Source organism: Eulemur rufifrons, chromosome 7, assembly GCF_041146395.1.
Source record: "Eulemur rufifrons isolate Redbay chromosome 7, OSU_ERuf_1, whole genome shotgun sequence".
NCBI classification, from domain to species: domain Eukaryota; kingdom Metazoa; phylum Chordata; class Mammalia; order Primates; family Lemuridae; genus Eulemur; species Eulemur rufifrons.
Genome location: NC_090989.1, coordinates 112,234,275 through 112,250,216, shown reverse-complemented (window position 1 = coordinate 112,250,216; position 15,942 = coordinate 112,234,275).

Here is a 15,942-nt window from a genome sequence, read left to right as displayed (position 1 = left end):
GCTGCCTGTGGAGTACCTGGCTTCTTGAACCCTCTGTTATGACACAAACTATGGTTGCTATGAAAATCTTTACTTTATTGCTCGTGCTATAATGTATCTTTTTCCTTTACTAAGCTATATAGAATAATTAAATATTGCCATTTTAGATCCTGGGAATCTCCTTCATCAATTGAATCCTTTTTGATTACCACCATTAGTATTATTCCTCAATAAATTCTTGCAGGCTTTCCAATTATTCAAGCATATAACCTGTGAAAACAATTTTATTAACCAAGATGTATACTTTTTATATCTCCATAGCCTTTGTTTTTTCTAATGGTAGAGCCCCTCACTTTTAGAAAAACATGTTAAACAACAGTATGGGTGCTTTATTTTTATTACTAATTAGAATGGAAATGTATAGTGTTCCCTTACTCTTTAGTTTTGCTGATAATTTAATGGATTTTAAAATATTATGATACTCTCTTCCTTTTTAAAACTATATTTAGATGTTTTAAAATGGCATTATTCTCACCTGTATTTTAAAGATTTAATTTAGTGAGTTTCTTTATGGAATTGTCTGGGTTGAATATTTCAGGTGGAATAATGCTTTCAGCAGTATTCTATATTTCTTCTTAGTAACACATTTATATTTTCATTACAATCATGATTTGTTTTAAGTGAAGCAAATTTTCATAAAATATCATCCAATGAATCTAGTTCTTATTTTTTTTTGTTTTAACTCCATGCAGTTGCAAATTTTAATTTATACTGTATCTTTGGTAACTGTAATTACTTTTCTCTTAGTGGTTTATAGTTTATATATTTGTATTTCTCTATTTTTGTTGAGAAATTTAGTTTGCCAGCCACATATATGTTGTTTCCTGGTTTTATCTTTATTGTTAGTTCTATTATTTTTTGTTTTTTATTTATATAAATTCTACTTTTAAATTTTATTTCTTCTTTTAACTTTTAAATTTTATTTCTTCTAACAGTATTCTCACATCACTGTTGAATGAAACTAGAAATTTATCGCAGAAGAGAAAAAATTCAGTATATAGAAATTACACTTAACTGAAAAACAATTAAACAGGTTTATACTTTGGAAAAAAGGAGAGCTTTATTTCTCATAAAGGGTAGCAACCTGCTGGGCAGCTACTCCAACAGGTTGGGAAGGAGACCCCTGACTAGAAGACAAGCACACATCCTTCAAGAGACAAAAGGCAACAAGATTTTATATTGAGTGGGGTGGTCAAATATACATATTTAACAAACTATAGGAGGATTCATGAATACTCCAGTAGGCAAATCATAAATATAATTATGTATGTAATTGTACTTTATCTCTCCCATCCTATCATAACTGAAATCTCAGTTTTAAGCTGTTTCTGGGGTCCCCTGGGCAGAGAGGGGTCCATTCAGTCAGCAGAGGGCTTAGAATTTTATTTTTAGTTAACAAAATAAATAAATTAAAATCAACCCATGACAAAGGAAATACCAAAATCGAATTACAAAATAGCTTGAAAATTCTTATAAAACATTACATATGAAAACATAGTGAATGCAGTATGAAACAGTGTTCAGAAGGAAAACAATCAGACTTTATCTACATTATTAAATCATATAGTATAAAAATAATTTTACTAAGCTTTAAACCACAGTTGTCTTAAGAAATGCAACAAAATAAACCTAAGAATTGTAAAAAAATAATTCTAATTTAGTGATTTAAAAGAAAAAATTAATAAATAAGAAATCAGCAAAAATGCAGAACTTCTAAATAAATTCAATAGCTATTAATAGTACCAAACATTAATGAAATAAAAAGCAATTAGCCAAGAGAATAATTTTTAAAGTCAAATCAATTTTAAAAATCTCTGAAAGATCAATACTTATAAGACAAATAATACTCATAAATAAGAATGACTATGAAGCCCAATAAACTTTGGTACAATCAAGTACATACTAAAAGAGTCATAAGTTACCACTTTCTTCCCTTTAACATAATATTTGCAAACATTAACAAAAAATATATATCAAGTTATTGGATCACAAGAGATTAATAAATGATTTCACTGACAATTTTGGGGGCAGTGTCGCATGTGTATCATGTTTTTGTTTTTATTTATTAATTTTTAAGCAGGCAGATATGCATTATTTAATAATGCCATTCTTCATTGCAACCAGAGGCAAAGCAGGTATTAACCTAATCACAGATAATATGTTGCATCTTTGATGTCTCACATTCCCGACATTATCTACAGCAAACTCAGCAGCCCTAGTCTGTGATCTTCAAAGCTATAGAAAGTCAGAGAACACTATGTGGCTGGCATGTTTGCCTCCCTCAGTGGACATTGCTGCTCAGTGGGGTCACTGGCTGACAAAGCTCCACTTAGGATCATGCCATTTCACTGGAGGAAATTGACTCCAATCCTGTTTGTTCAGAACTGATCCCTTTTGCCCCTTACCAGAAATGTTTGCCAAGTAACAAAGCTACTTCCCCACCCAGGGACATGGTAGTGAAGACATTATTTTTCAGAAGCACAGAGCTCAGTCTGATGAGGATGGTGTTGACATCTGGCCAAGTGTCAGCTCCACAAAAACCATGAGGATAGTCCTGCTTCTGGCTTTCTTTATAGCTTTAGTTCTCCAGATTAACTTGTACCAGTCCATCAAGTCTAGAATCTTAAAAATGTTTCTCTTTTTTTAGTCCCGTAGTTCTTTTTCTGGATATCTATCTAAGGAAACAGATGGTAATCATCAGATTATAACTAAGAATGAATTTTAAAGGGACAACCACAATAATTACTTCAGTTGAAAAGATAAAAGATGACACATCACAAGATAAAATGGCTCCTGCTACATCTCTAGAAATCCAAAAGAGACCTAATTAGGACCACACTGAGAGTGGAATTACAGTGTTGGACTGGATGTTTCATTTACGACACCAGACGTGGGAGTACTTGAGTTCGTCAGACTGGAGAAGTCTACAACTCTTCCTAATGAAAGCCTCAGTAAAAAGACAATTCATTAATGAATTATAAATATTTTCCTTGAAGAGAGAGGTTGGTAGGTGTAGGCTACTTTCAGGTTCTCATCTGGTTCGCTAGACTAGCCAAGATGCTCTGGGGCCTTTATACTGCAATAAAGCTAACACAATCAGGACTTGGAACCAACTGCTGGTACATTGCTGAGTGCCTAAAACAATCAAGTTGACAGCGAGTATAATGTGCTATGAACAGGACAAGGGGCTTTGGAATCATAATTAGAATATTCTACAGAGATGTTTCAAAGTTGGACATCATAGGAGTCAGAGAAATGTTGCTATAAAGACGGCTATGATGCCTTAAGATTTTGTATGTGGCTCAAAGTGTGTGACTGGGATTCATATGCTGAGTTAATTACTAACCATAAATACTCCCCAAAAGTGGACTGGTTATTCTTCTATTTTCCACTCAGAATTATGATCTGTGTACCATTTGCTAGTGTATCACTATTAGGCTTAGAGAAATGGTCATTACATGTTTTTGTTTGCTTGCATGCCCCCTTGAACAAATATTAAAAATATACCCTCTTTTATTCATTGTAAGTATTATTAGTAGATAATTAATTTAAAAAAAACAATATATATCATTTGATGAATATTTATGAAACAAAATTAAAATTTTGAAACAAAGTTAAAATATTATTGGAAATCTTGCTTTGTGAGATGAATAGACTTTTTGGAAAATGATAATTTATTCATCTGAAGATATATGAATATAATTTATTTCTAGAATGAAACAGAATTATCAATTCTCATCCTGTATTTTTTATTTTATACATGTGACTGATGATTGAACATGTTGATGGAAATGAGTTCCACTGCCATTCAAGTATTTCAATTCCATTGGAATATTTTTTTTTAACAAAAAGTTATCTAGTGATCTATAAAAATTATTTTCAAGGGCAAAAGTAACCTCAAAGGTGGTATAAAACACCTGATCTGTAAGATAGTTGTTACCTAATTAGTCACTTTGACAGTTTGGGGGAAGTATGAAAAAAAAGGAAATAAAAAAAATCATATAATTAAAAATGATTCCCATTCTTTTAAGATCTTTCTGTTTGACACATCACATTTAACAATGTTCTCAGAAGGAGTTTGGAAAATGAAAATATTAATTTAAATATATTTACCAATAAAATATTTTGGGCAATATTTGGTATCATATACTTATATCTTAAACCAAACTAATAAAACCAGATTTCATTTTAAAATAATCAGTTAAATCACACTTATTTTCTGCCATATAAAATCTAACTTATTTTTCAATTGAAATAAGTATTACTACGCATTTTGAGGAATATTGTTAATAAAACACTGTAAAATAAATAATGTAGCTTGTCAGAAATATTACTAAAATGGTCAAATAAACATTACAATTATGTAGACATAATATCAATTTTACATAAAATGAGGAGTATAATAAAAGATGTGATGTTCCTTTTTTTAGTAAATGTGTGTGCATGAGTGCACCAGAATTTGACATTCAGCTTTTGAGAATAATTAAATGAGAAGTATGCACACATTTAGCAATTTATACATCATAGATTTTCTCAGACATCATAAGCAAACACTTCCAATGTTTTAATAAATAAAGAATATATACTCTGCCTAACCTAGTTCATTCTGCAGCTAGCCTATCACTCACTTTTTTAAGAGTTGGAAACATTACAATATGTATAATGAAAATAAGATGAGGATACAATTTCACAAAATATAGTTTAAATACATTTAAATGATCACTTAAGCTAAGAAAGTTACATAATATTTTTTGGTCTGAATTCTATTCAATGAAATTTAATAAGACTATTAATTTCAGAAAACTTTTTAGTTTCACTTGTAGAATCAACATTTCTAAACTGTACTACTTCAGCTGATTAAAGATGTTTTGCTTTCCAGCTAATGACAAGCTCTAATGTTGAATATTGGAAGAGCTGATATAAATTGCTTATTTTTTAAGATGTAAAAAGCAATAACAGCATAACTCTTATGACTCTTACACAAATCTCCCTCACCAACCTCTTCCTCAATAGCTGTACTTTCCTTTACTATAGTCAAGGAACTGAATAGGTGAAGTGCTGTTACTCCCAGTGTCCACAGTCTATAATATATTTGATTTCAGTTCTTCCTAGAATGGGATAAAATATGTTTTTATGACATTTTTCATGCTTATCAGATATATTGAATACCATAAAAGACAGGAGGCCCTGTCTGTGTTCATGGTGCTTTGATTACTCACTAAAGAAGTCTTCACCCACCGCAAGAGTTTGGAGCACTGGATTTGGGAGGATTAGGGCCATTCCTTTCATTTGTAAAATGAAAAGAGGGCTGTTGTGAAAAGGAAAGTGGCAAGAGAGAACAAAAATCCTGAGGCAAATCCATATAGAATCAGATCTGGAAATCCATTTTTCAGAAACTGGCAGTAATTACAAAGTCTTTTGGCAAGTATCTTAGCTTAAACTTGCCTGCTATGGGGGCTCTGAAAATTGCTCCTCCTAGGACCCAGGGAAAAATCTGCAGTTTTGAATCTGTGACTACAGAAGGCAAAGGAGGAAAATTCGTTAGTCAACAACAAATGAGACTCTCTATCAAGCTCAAACCAAAGATGCTAGGGTGGTTTTGGGAAACTATAAACGTTATTGATATGATTAAATGTAGCCCAAGAATAGTGGACCAGCTGGAATAGATAAATAGGGCTCCAGTTTCAGACTAGTGAACCATTTGCAGCAGGGCTTTTCAGTCCAGATTGCATATTAGTATCAAAATCCTCTGGAGGGCTTTAAAAACCACCAATGCGTGGGACTCACCCAAGACCAATTAAGTTAGAATCTTCGTGGTCAGGATCTAGGAATTTAAATATTTGAAATGTTGCCAGGAATTCTAATGTGCAGCATAGAGAACCACTGGTTTAGATCATTTTGATCTAGGTAAGTTGTGTACTTGAACAAGATTTGATGAAATAATAAAAAGTGAGAAACTACTGCTAATTTGGAGACACTAGAAAATAGACATGAATATGAGTATATTAAGCATGAACAAGAGTATGATATCAGGAACAAGAGAGACTCTTGCCATACCCCCTTAAAATTTGACAGTAAAATTAGTACACTAAATTTCCATTTAGGGCCATGCTTCCTTAAATGCCCATCAGAGTAGGAATGGACTGGAGGGTGGAGAGTCAGTGTTTTATAAATGCTACATCAAAAGTGTAGGCAAATATTTGTGTACAAAAAGATCTATGTCAAAATTCATTATAACAAAAAAAAAGTGCTACAACATGATAATAGATTCACTAAGTGGCCTCTATTTAATGGAATATAATGTAGTTATTAAAATGACATTTTTGTATAAGAGTCCATGTTTTCTTAAATCATGAATATTTTTAAAGAACTAGATAATATTACATATGAAATATATTTGTGTATGTGTATGCATTAACATGTATGTACTTGTATATATTTGTTATATAATATGTATTATATTTGTATAAAATTGATATATATGTGAATATATATGATTTTTATAAATGTAAAATTTTGAAAATGATAACCAAAGCTATTGATTTGTTACTGAAAACTCAGCACTTGTCCTTGAGGCTGCAACAGAAGAATGAGAACAAGTAGTTTGAGGATGAGGAAAGAGAAGTTTTATTACTTTGCCAGCAAAGGAGGAAAAATGGTAGAACTTCTTAGTCTCAAAATCTAAGTTTCCTGCACATAAGCAGAAATACAGAGCTTTAAAAGGGAGGGCCCCTCAGTTCTAGGCTATTGTGTTTAACTATTCTAATTGTCTCATCTGTCCCAGCTGCCAAAGACAAAGCCTGTGACCTCCACCAGCCAGCCACCCACCTGAGGAGGTGGCACTGCCTGGGATGACTGTTACCTCTTTTATCAAAGGATTTAACCTGCCTCAGGGGTGCAGTCCAGGCTGCAGTGCCCAAAAAGAGTGGGGGAAGTTTTAATGAGACAGAAAAAAATATACATATATTTTTTCCAGGCTCTTTCCTCTGTTACAGATTGGCTTCTTATTTTACTTTCTGATTGATTTGTTAATTTTACTTTATTTTTTAAGAGGACATGGAGAAAGAGGTGGAGCAAGATGGCCAGTGGAACCCTCTATTGATCATCTCCCAGTAGAAATACCAAATCGAATAAATATCCACACAAGAAAACACCTTCATAAGAGCCCAAAATCAGGCAAGCAATCACAGTACCTGGTTTTCACATCATATCAAGAAAACAGGCACTGAAGGGAGTAGGAAAGATAGTCTTACGTTGCCAATGCCACTGCCCTTGATCCCCTGGCAATGACACATCAGTGCCAGGTCGAAAGAGAATCCGTGTGCTCAGTGGAGGGACAGCAATGTGATTGTGGGACTTTGCATTAGAACTCAGAGCTGCCTTGTCACAGAAGAATACAACACAGGGCAGAACTATGCCAACTCCAGATGCCCACAAAGGGAGCATTTAGACCAGCTCTAACCAGAAGAGAATCTTCTGCCCCAACAGTGGAAACCTGAGTTCCAGATGGTACCACGACCTGCTGATGGGACCTAGAATAAATTTTTAAAACAGGCCACAAAGACTGCAGTTATCGGGCAATTCATGCCACTATGCTCGGCTCAGAGCCACTTGGCTTGTGGTTTACATGACCCAGTGAGACACCAGCAGCAACCTATGTCACCCCTCCCCCAATTCCAGGCAGTGTAGCTTGAGGAGAGAAGACTCTTCCGCTTGGAGAAAGGAAAGGAAAGAGTACAGAGGAACTTGTGTACCAGCTCAGCTATCATAAAATGAAGTTACAAAGCAGATCCCTGAGGCCCCTGATTCTAAGCCTTAGCTCCTAGATGGCATTTCTAGACCAAACCTGGTCCAAAAGGGAACCCACTGTTCTGAAGAGGACCCAGTCCTGGTAGGATTCAAAACCTGTTTATTAAAGAAGGCTTAGGCCTTGATTAAACATCAGGGTTTGCCAGGCAGCAGTCATCATGGTCTATAAGTAAGACTGGGCTGGCTCCAGATGTGACCCAGAGTAGTCCCAACTGTGGTGGCCATGACAGAGTGCTCATGTTACTCCTCCTCGAACTCCAGGCAGCCCAACACAAAGATTGAGACCCCTTCTATTTAGGGCAAAGTGAGGGAGGAGGGTGAAAGCTTTGCCTGGTAATCCAGGGAATTCTCTTATTTCTTACCCAAGTCCACCAAAGCCATATCACCAGTAATCTATAAGAGTTGTGGTATTACTGGATTTGGGATACCCCCTAGAACAAATACAGCTGCAGTGTACTAAGACTTGATCACAATACTTAATTCCCTTTGAATTCCTAGAAGGCCTTCTAAAGATGAACACATTCTAAGAACCATAGGCTACAAAAATTAGAATAAATACCTATCTCTTTAATGCCCAGACATTGAAGAACATCGACAAGCATCAAGAACATCCAGTAAAACATAACCTCATGAAACAAACTAAATAAGTTACTAGTGACTGATCCTGAATTGAGGGAGATATGTGAACTTTCAGATAAAAAATTCAAAATAGCTGTTCTGAAGAAACTCAATGAATTTCAAGGCAACACAAAGGAGAAATTCTGAAGCTTATCTGAGAAATCTAACAAAGAGATTGATATAGTAAAATAAAAAAATCAATCAGAAATTCTGGGGCTGAAAAATTTAATTGTCAATCTGGAAAATATATCAGAGTTCCTCAACAGCAGAATTCATCAAGCAGTAGAGAGAATACATGAGCTTGAAGACAGATTATTTGAAAATACACAGAGGAGAAAAAAGAAAAAAAAAAATGAATAAAGCATGCTTACAAGACCTAGAAAATAGCTTCAGAAGGGCAAATCTCAGAGCTATTAGCCTTAAAGGGGAGATAGAGACATTGGGGTAAAAAGTTTATTCAAAGAAATAATAACAATGAAATTTCCAAACCTAGAGAAATATTTCAATATTCAGGTACAAGAAGGTCATGGAACCACAAGCAGATTTAACCCAAGCAAGACTACCTCAGGCATTTAATAATTAAATTCCCAAAGGTCATGGTTAAATAAAAAGTATCCTAAAGGAAGCAAGAAAAAAAATAACATAAAAAGGAGTTCTAATGCATCTGGCAGCAGACTTTTCCGTAGAGACCTAACAGTCCAGGAAGAGTGGCACAACATAGTCAAAGTACTGATAGAAAAACATTTTCATCCTAGAATAACATATCCTGCAAAAATATGCTTCAAACATAACAGAGAAATAAAGAACTTCCCATACACACAAAAGCCAAAGGAATTTGTCAGCACCAGACCTGCCCTACAAGCAATGCTGAAAGGAGTTCTTCAATCTGAAGAAAAAGGATGTGGATGAACAAGAAGGAATCATCTGAAGGTATAAAACTCACTGGTGTCTGTAAATACAGAAGACTTTATTGCTGTGAGTGCAATGTATTCCATAAACCACTCACATCTTCAGCAGGAAATTTAAAAGACAAACCCGTCAAAAAGAATAACTACAACAAACTTTTTAAGAGATAGATTTCATAAGAAGATGGAAATAAAAAAAAAACAGAAAAGAAAAAGTAGTGGGGGTAGAGTAAAAGTGTAGAGTTTCCTTTAGCTTTCTTATTGTTTCTTTGTTTTTTTTTTTTTTAAGAAGAGTTAAGTTGGGCCAGGCGCGGTGGCTCACGCCTGTAATCCTAGCACTCTGGGAGGCCGAGCCGGGTGGATCGCTCAAGGTCAGGAGTTCGAGACCAGCCTGAGCAAGAGCGAGACCCCATCTCTACCAAAAATAGAAAGAAATTATATGGACAACTAAAATATATATATACAAAAAATTAGCCGGGCATGGTGGCGCATGCCTGTAGTCCCAGCTACTAGGGAGGCTGAGGCAGTAGGATCGCTTAAGCCCAGGAGTTTGAGGTTGCTGTGAGCTAGACTGACGCCACGGCACTCACTCTAGCCCGGGCAACAGAGCGAGACTCTGTCTCAAAAAAAAAAAAAAAAAGAAGAGTTAAGTTGTAATATGCTTAAAATAATTGGTTATAAGATGTTATTTGCAAGCCCCATAGTTGCCTCAAGTTAAAAAAAAAAAAAAACCTACAACAAAAACACACAAAAAAGGCAAAAAAATAAAACACACAACCAGAGAAAATCACTTTTATACAAAAGAAGACACGAAGGAAGGAAGAAAAAAGAGAGGACCATGTAACAACCAGAAATCAAATAGGAGCATGGCAGTAGTAAGGCCTCACCTATCAAAATAACATTGAATATGAATGGCCTAAACTGTCTGATCAAATACATAGAGTAGCTAAATGGATAGAAAAACAAGAGGCACTTTATCTTGTCTATAAGAAACCCGTATCACCTATAAAGACACACAAAGAGTGACAATAAAGGGATGGAAAAAGATATTCCATGCAAATGGAAACCAAAAAAGAGGAGTAACTCTACTTCTATCAGATAAAATAGATTTCAAGACAAAGCCTATAAAAAGAGACAAAGAAGGTCATTATTAATGATAAAGGGGTCCATTCAGCAAGAGGGTATAATAATATATGCATCTAATATTATAGCACCCAGATATATAAAGAAAAATTATCATATATAAATATAATGATAAACCCCAATATAATAATAGATGAAGACCTCAACACTCCCGTTTCAGCATTGGACAGATAGCCCAGACAGAAAATCAACAAAGAAACATCAAATGTAATCTACACTACAGATCAGATAGACCTAATAGATATTTACAGAACATTTCATCTAACAGCTGCAGAATACACATTCTTCTCCTCAGCACATGGGACATTCTCAAGGATAGACAATATATTAGGAAACAAGTTTGAAAAAATTAAATAAAATGGAAATTGTGTCAAGAAACTTCTCTGACAACAACGGAATAATATTAAAAATCAATAGCAAGAGGTACTTTGGAAACTATAAAAAACAGAAAAATTAAACAATATGCTCCAGAATGAGCTGTTGATAAATAAAGGCATTGAGAAGGAAAATTAATAATTTCTTGAAGTAAGTGAAAATCAAAACACAATATACTGAAACCAGTGAGATACAGTAAAAGCAGTAATAAAAAGAAAGATTATAGCAATAAAGTGCCTCCATCAAAAAAGTAGAAAAACTTCAAATAAACAACCTAACAATACACCTTAAAGAAGCAGAAAAACAAGAACAATCCAAATCCAAAATTATAATCAAAGAAATTGTAAAGATCAAAGCAAAAAAGTGAAATTGAAACAAAAATTACAAAAGATCAATGAAAAGATAGTTATCTTCAAAAGACAAACAAAATTGGCAAAATTATAGCCAGACTAAGAAAAAAAGACAGAAGACAAAAATAAATAAAATCAGGGACGAAAAAGGAGGCATAACAACTGATACTTCACATATTCAAAGTATCATTAGAGACTACTATGAGGAAATATATGCCAATAAATTGGAAACCTAGAAGAAATGTATACATTCCTAGAAAAATTCAATCTACCAAAATTGAACCAGGAAAAAAAAATCCAAAACCTTAGTAAACAAATAACAAGTAATGAGATAGAAGCAGTAATAAAATGCCTCCCATCAAAGAAAAGCTTAGGACCTGATGGCTTCACTGATGAATTCTGCCAAACATTCAAAGAATAACGCCAATCCTACTAAGATTATTCTGTGATACCAGTATCACACCGATTTAATAAAAGACAAAAATACACACACAAAAAGAACTATAGGCCAATATCTCTGAAGAACATAAATAAAATAATCCTTAACAAAATACTAGCAAACCAAATTCAACAACGCATTAAAAAGATTATTCATCATGATCAAGTGGATTTATCCCAGTGATGCAAGGATGGATAAATATATGTAAATTCAAACAATGTGACACATCATATCCACAGAATGATGGGAGAAATGATATAATCATTTGAATTGATGCTGAAAAAGCATTTAATAAAATTCAACGTCATTTTATGATAAAAATTCTCCAAAGACTGAGTATAGAAGGTACTTATTGCAACATAATAAAAGCCATCTATGACAGACACACAGCTAGTATCACACTAAAGGGTGAAAAAATTGTAAGCCTTCCCACTAAAATCTAGAACAAGACAAGCATTCCCATTTCATCACTGTTATTCAACACAGTACTGGAAATTCTAATAATAGCTAGAGCAATCAGAGAAAGAAATAAAGGGCATCCAAATGGGATAGGAAGAAGTCTTGATAGCCTTGTTTGTAGGTGATATGATTTTATATTTACATACACCTAAAGACTCCACCAAAAAGCTATTAGATGGATAAACAAATTTAGTAAAGTTGCAGGAAAATCAGAAGCATTTCTATATGCCAATGACAAACAATCTTAAAAAAAATCCAAGACATTACTCTAATTTACAATAGTTACAAATAAAATAAAATCCCTAGCTAGGAATAAACTTAACCAAAGAAGTGAAAGATCTCTACAATGAAAACTACACAACCTTAATGAAAGAGTTGAAGAGGTCACACAAAAAATGGAAAGATATTCCATGCTCTGGGATTGGAAGAATCAATATTGTTAAAATGTCCACACTTCCAATTCAATGAACTTTCCATCAAAATACCAATGACATTTTTCATAGAAATAGAAAGAATAATTCCAAAGTTTATATGGTAGTACAAAAGGCCCAGAATAGTCTAAGCCACCCTTAGCAGAAAGAACAAAACTGGAGAAATCCCATTAACTGACTTCAAATTAATCTACAGAGTTATAGTATAGCATGCTACTGGCATAAAAGCAGACATGTAGACCAATGGAATAGAATAGAGAACCCTATTCTACATCTATACATCTATAGTACATCTATCATACATCTATAGTGAACTTATCGACAAAGGTGCCAAAAACATACATTGGGGAAGAGATAGTCTCTTCAGTAAATATTCCTGGAAAAACTAGATATTCATATGTGGAAAAAGGAAATTAGAATCCCTCTTTTGCCATGTACAAAAGTCAAATCAAAATGAATTGTAGAATGAAATCTAAGATCTGAAATTATGAAACTACTGAAAGAAAACATTGGGGAAATGCTCCAGGACATTGGTTTGGGCAATGTTTTTTTCATAAATAGCCCAAAAGCATAGGAAACTAAAGGAAAATTGGAGAGATGGGATCACATCAAGCTAAAATGATTCTGCACAGCAGAGGAAACAATAAACAAAGTGAAGAGACATCCCACAGAACAGGAGACAATATTTGCAAACTACCCATCTGACAATGGATTAATAACTGTAATAGAACATATAAGGAGCTCCAACAACTCAACAGAAAAAATCAAATAGCCTGATTAAAAATGAGCAAAATATCTGAATAGATACTTTTCAATAGAAGATATACAAATGACCAATAAGAAAAATACTTAACATCATTAGTAATCAGAGAATATAAATCAAGCTACAATATCATTTCACTCCAGTTAAAATGTCTTTTATCATAAAGACAGCCAATAATGAAGGCTGGCAAGGATATGGAGAAAGGGTAACCCTCATTGTTGATGGAAACGTAAATTAGCACAACCACTATCAAGAACAGTATGGAGGTTCCTCACAAAACTAAAAATAGAACTACCATATCACACAGAATTGCTGCTACTAGGTTTAAATGCAAAAAAAAAAAAAAAGGAAATAAGTGTATCAAAAGCATATCTGCACTCACTTGTTTACTGCTGCACTACTAACAATGACCAAGAATTCGAATCAACCTAAGTGTCCATCATTATATGAATGGATATGAAAAATGTGGTACATATACATAATGGAATATTATTCAACCATAAAAATAATGAAATCCTGTCATTTGCAACAACATGGATGAAAATGTAGAACAGTAAGTGAAATAAGCAAAGCACAGAAAGACAAATCTCACATATTCTCACTCATGTGTGTTAGCTAAATATTAAAATAAGTGACCTCATATAGACCAAAGAGTAAAATGATAGTTAGTAGAGGCTGGGAAGGTAATGAGTAGGAAGAGATAAAGTGAGGATGGTTAATATGTGCAAAAATTTAGTTGGATATTTAGATAGAATGAACAATATTTAATAGTACAACAAAGTGACTATAGACAAGAATAAGGTATGGCATATATTAAAAAACTAAAAGAGCAGAATTGCAATGTACCTAACACAAATAAATGATAAATGCTTGAGGTGATGGATATCATTATTACCCTGATTTTATTATTACACATTGTATGTCTGTATCAAAATATTATACGTACCATATATATACATGCCATTTGTATGTACTCATAATAATTAAAAATTATATAAAAACAATTATATAACTAGATATATTTGAAACTGCTTCTTGAAGAAAAGCAACTATTAATAAAAATTGTATCTTGTTTCTCCAGAAAAGAAAAAGAAGACAATGAGAACATAATGTGTTTAATGTTTAAATATTTAACACTTTTCCAAGACAGGATTGGAATGACATTAGTCACATTTCAGTGGCTCATTAGGTGATATTCACTTGGCATATTTTAAAATATATCTGCCAAGATAGAGGATGTTAAATAAATGCTAAAATGTGTGCAATTCTCTCAAACATACATCTGTTTCCAAGGTGATATGCTTAGAAAGCATCACATGGATGTGGATGTTTAATAAATTCAATAGTAATTTATCAAGTACACATTTGTAGTTGCTTTTATGACTCATATTCTTCTGGTGGATTTCTAAGAATATAGCAAGTTAAGCATATGGAATTTCTGAATAAAGTATTCTAGGGCACAATATATTGCTCTTACTTAAAGAATAGTGTTTGATAAATATTAGTCATTTTTTAAATTGAGGTAACATAGAAGTATGATTCAAGATTTTGGAAGACTTAAAAAAGGCTAAAAAAAGCTACAATTGTACAAGAATCATAAAAGAATAACTATTATTATTTTATATGCTTATGAAAGTGATGAAAACACTGTTAATGTAGAATAAAAATAAAATTGTGTTGTATCTGTGGCCATTATATTGTAAATAGTGCAAAAATCTTGAGAACATTTTCCACTTTTTGAAAACCATTTTGTGATTCAGCAAAGTAACATATGTCATCACAAATGAAGACAGTTCTGACATAAGTGTATAAGTTGTTTTAATTTTGTTTTACTTCTTAATAGGAAAATATGAACCAACATCCAAAATACATTTTGGGACTTCAGCTGCAACCATAGGTAGCTGGATATAGAAAAAAAAAAAAAAAAAAAGAATTCAGCAAAAATCCACAAGTCTTCTGCAAGAATCAATTGTTATATGGAATTTATAAAAGACTGTTATCTATTTTATTATTATATATAAATTGTGTGCTTCATCCTCTTTATATGAGTAGAATTAATAACAAACTTATATACATTGTATATATGTGTGTGTGTGTATACACACATATATTTCCAGAGAGATATTGGAGTTGATCCTTAAACTTTTGCCAGAACACTGATAAATGTGTGAGTGATAAAAAGTGATCCAAGTAGCGGTGCTGGGAATGCTAGTCATTACTGAAGTAAAAGAATTGGGTGAAAATTATGGCATTTATCCTCAGAATTTTAAATGGAATCTGAAATTCTCTTCTGGCACTGTGAACCTACTGTGAAGGCTTTTCAGGGGCTGCTTTCCTCAACTCTGTGAGACTTTGTGCTGCATTTGGAGTCTGAACTCTGAGGTTTTCTCTGTCAGCAAGCTGAGCGGTTACTGCAATTCCCTTGAGTTTGAATACATGGCAAGAAGTAGCAGATTTACTTGGGGGGTCATACTGATTAAAATGTTTTATTGTAAAAGGAAAAAATATAACAAAAATACTGGAAAACACTTTTTGTTTTTTGTTACTGGAAGGCAGAATTTTACAGGCTTGATATAGCTTCCCTTTTGAGAGGGAGAATGCTCAAAAGAAT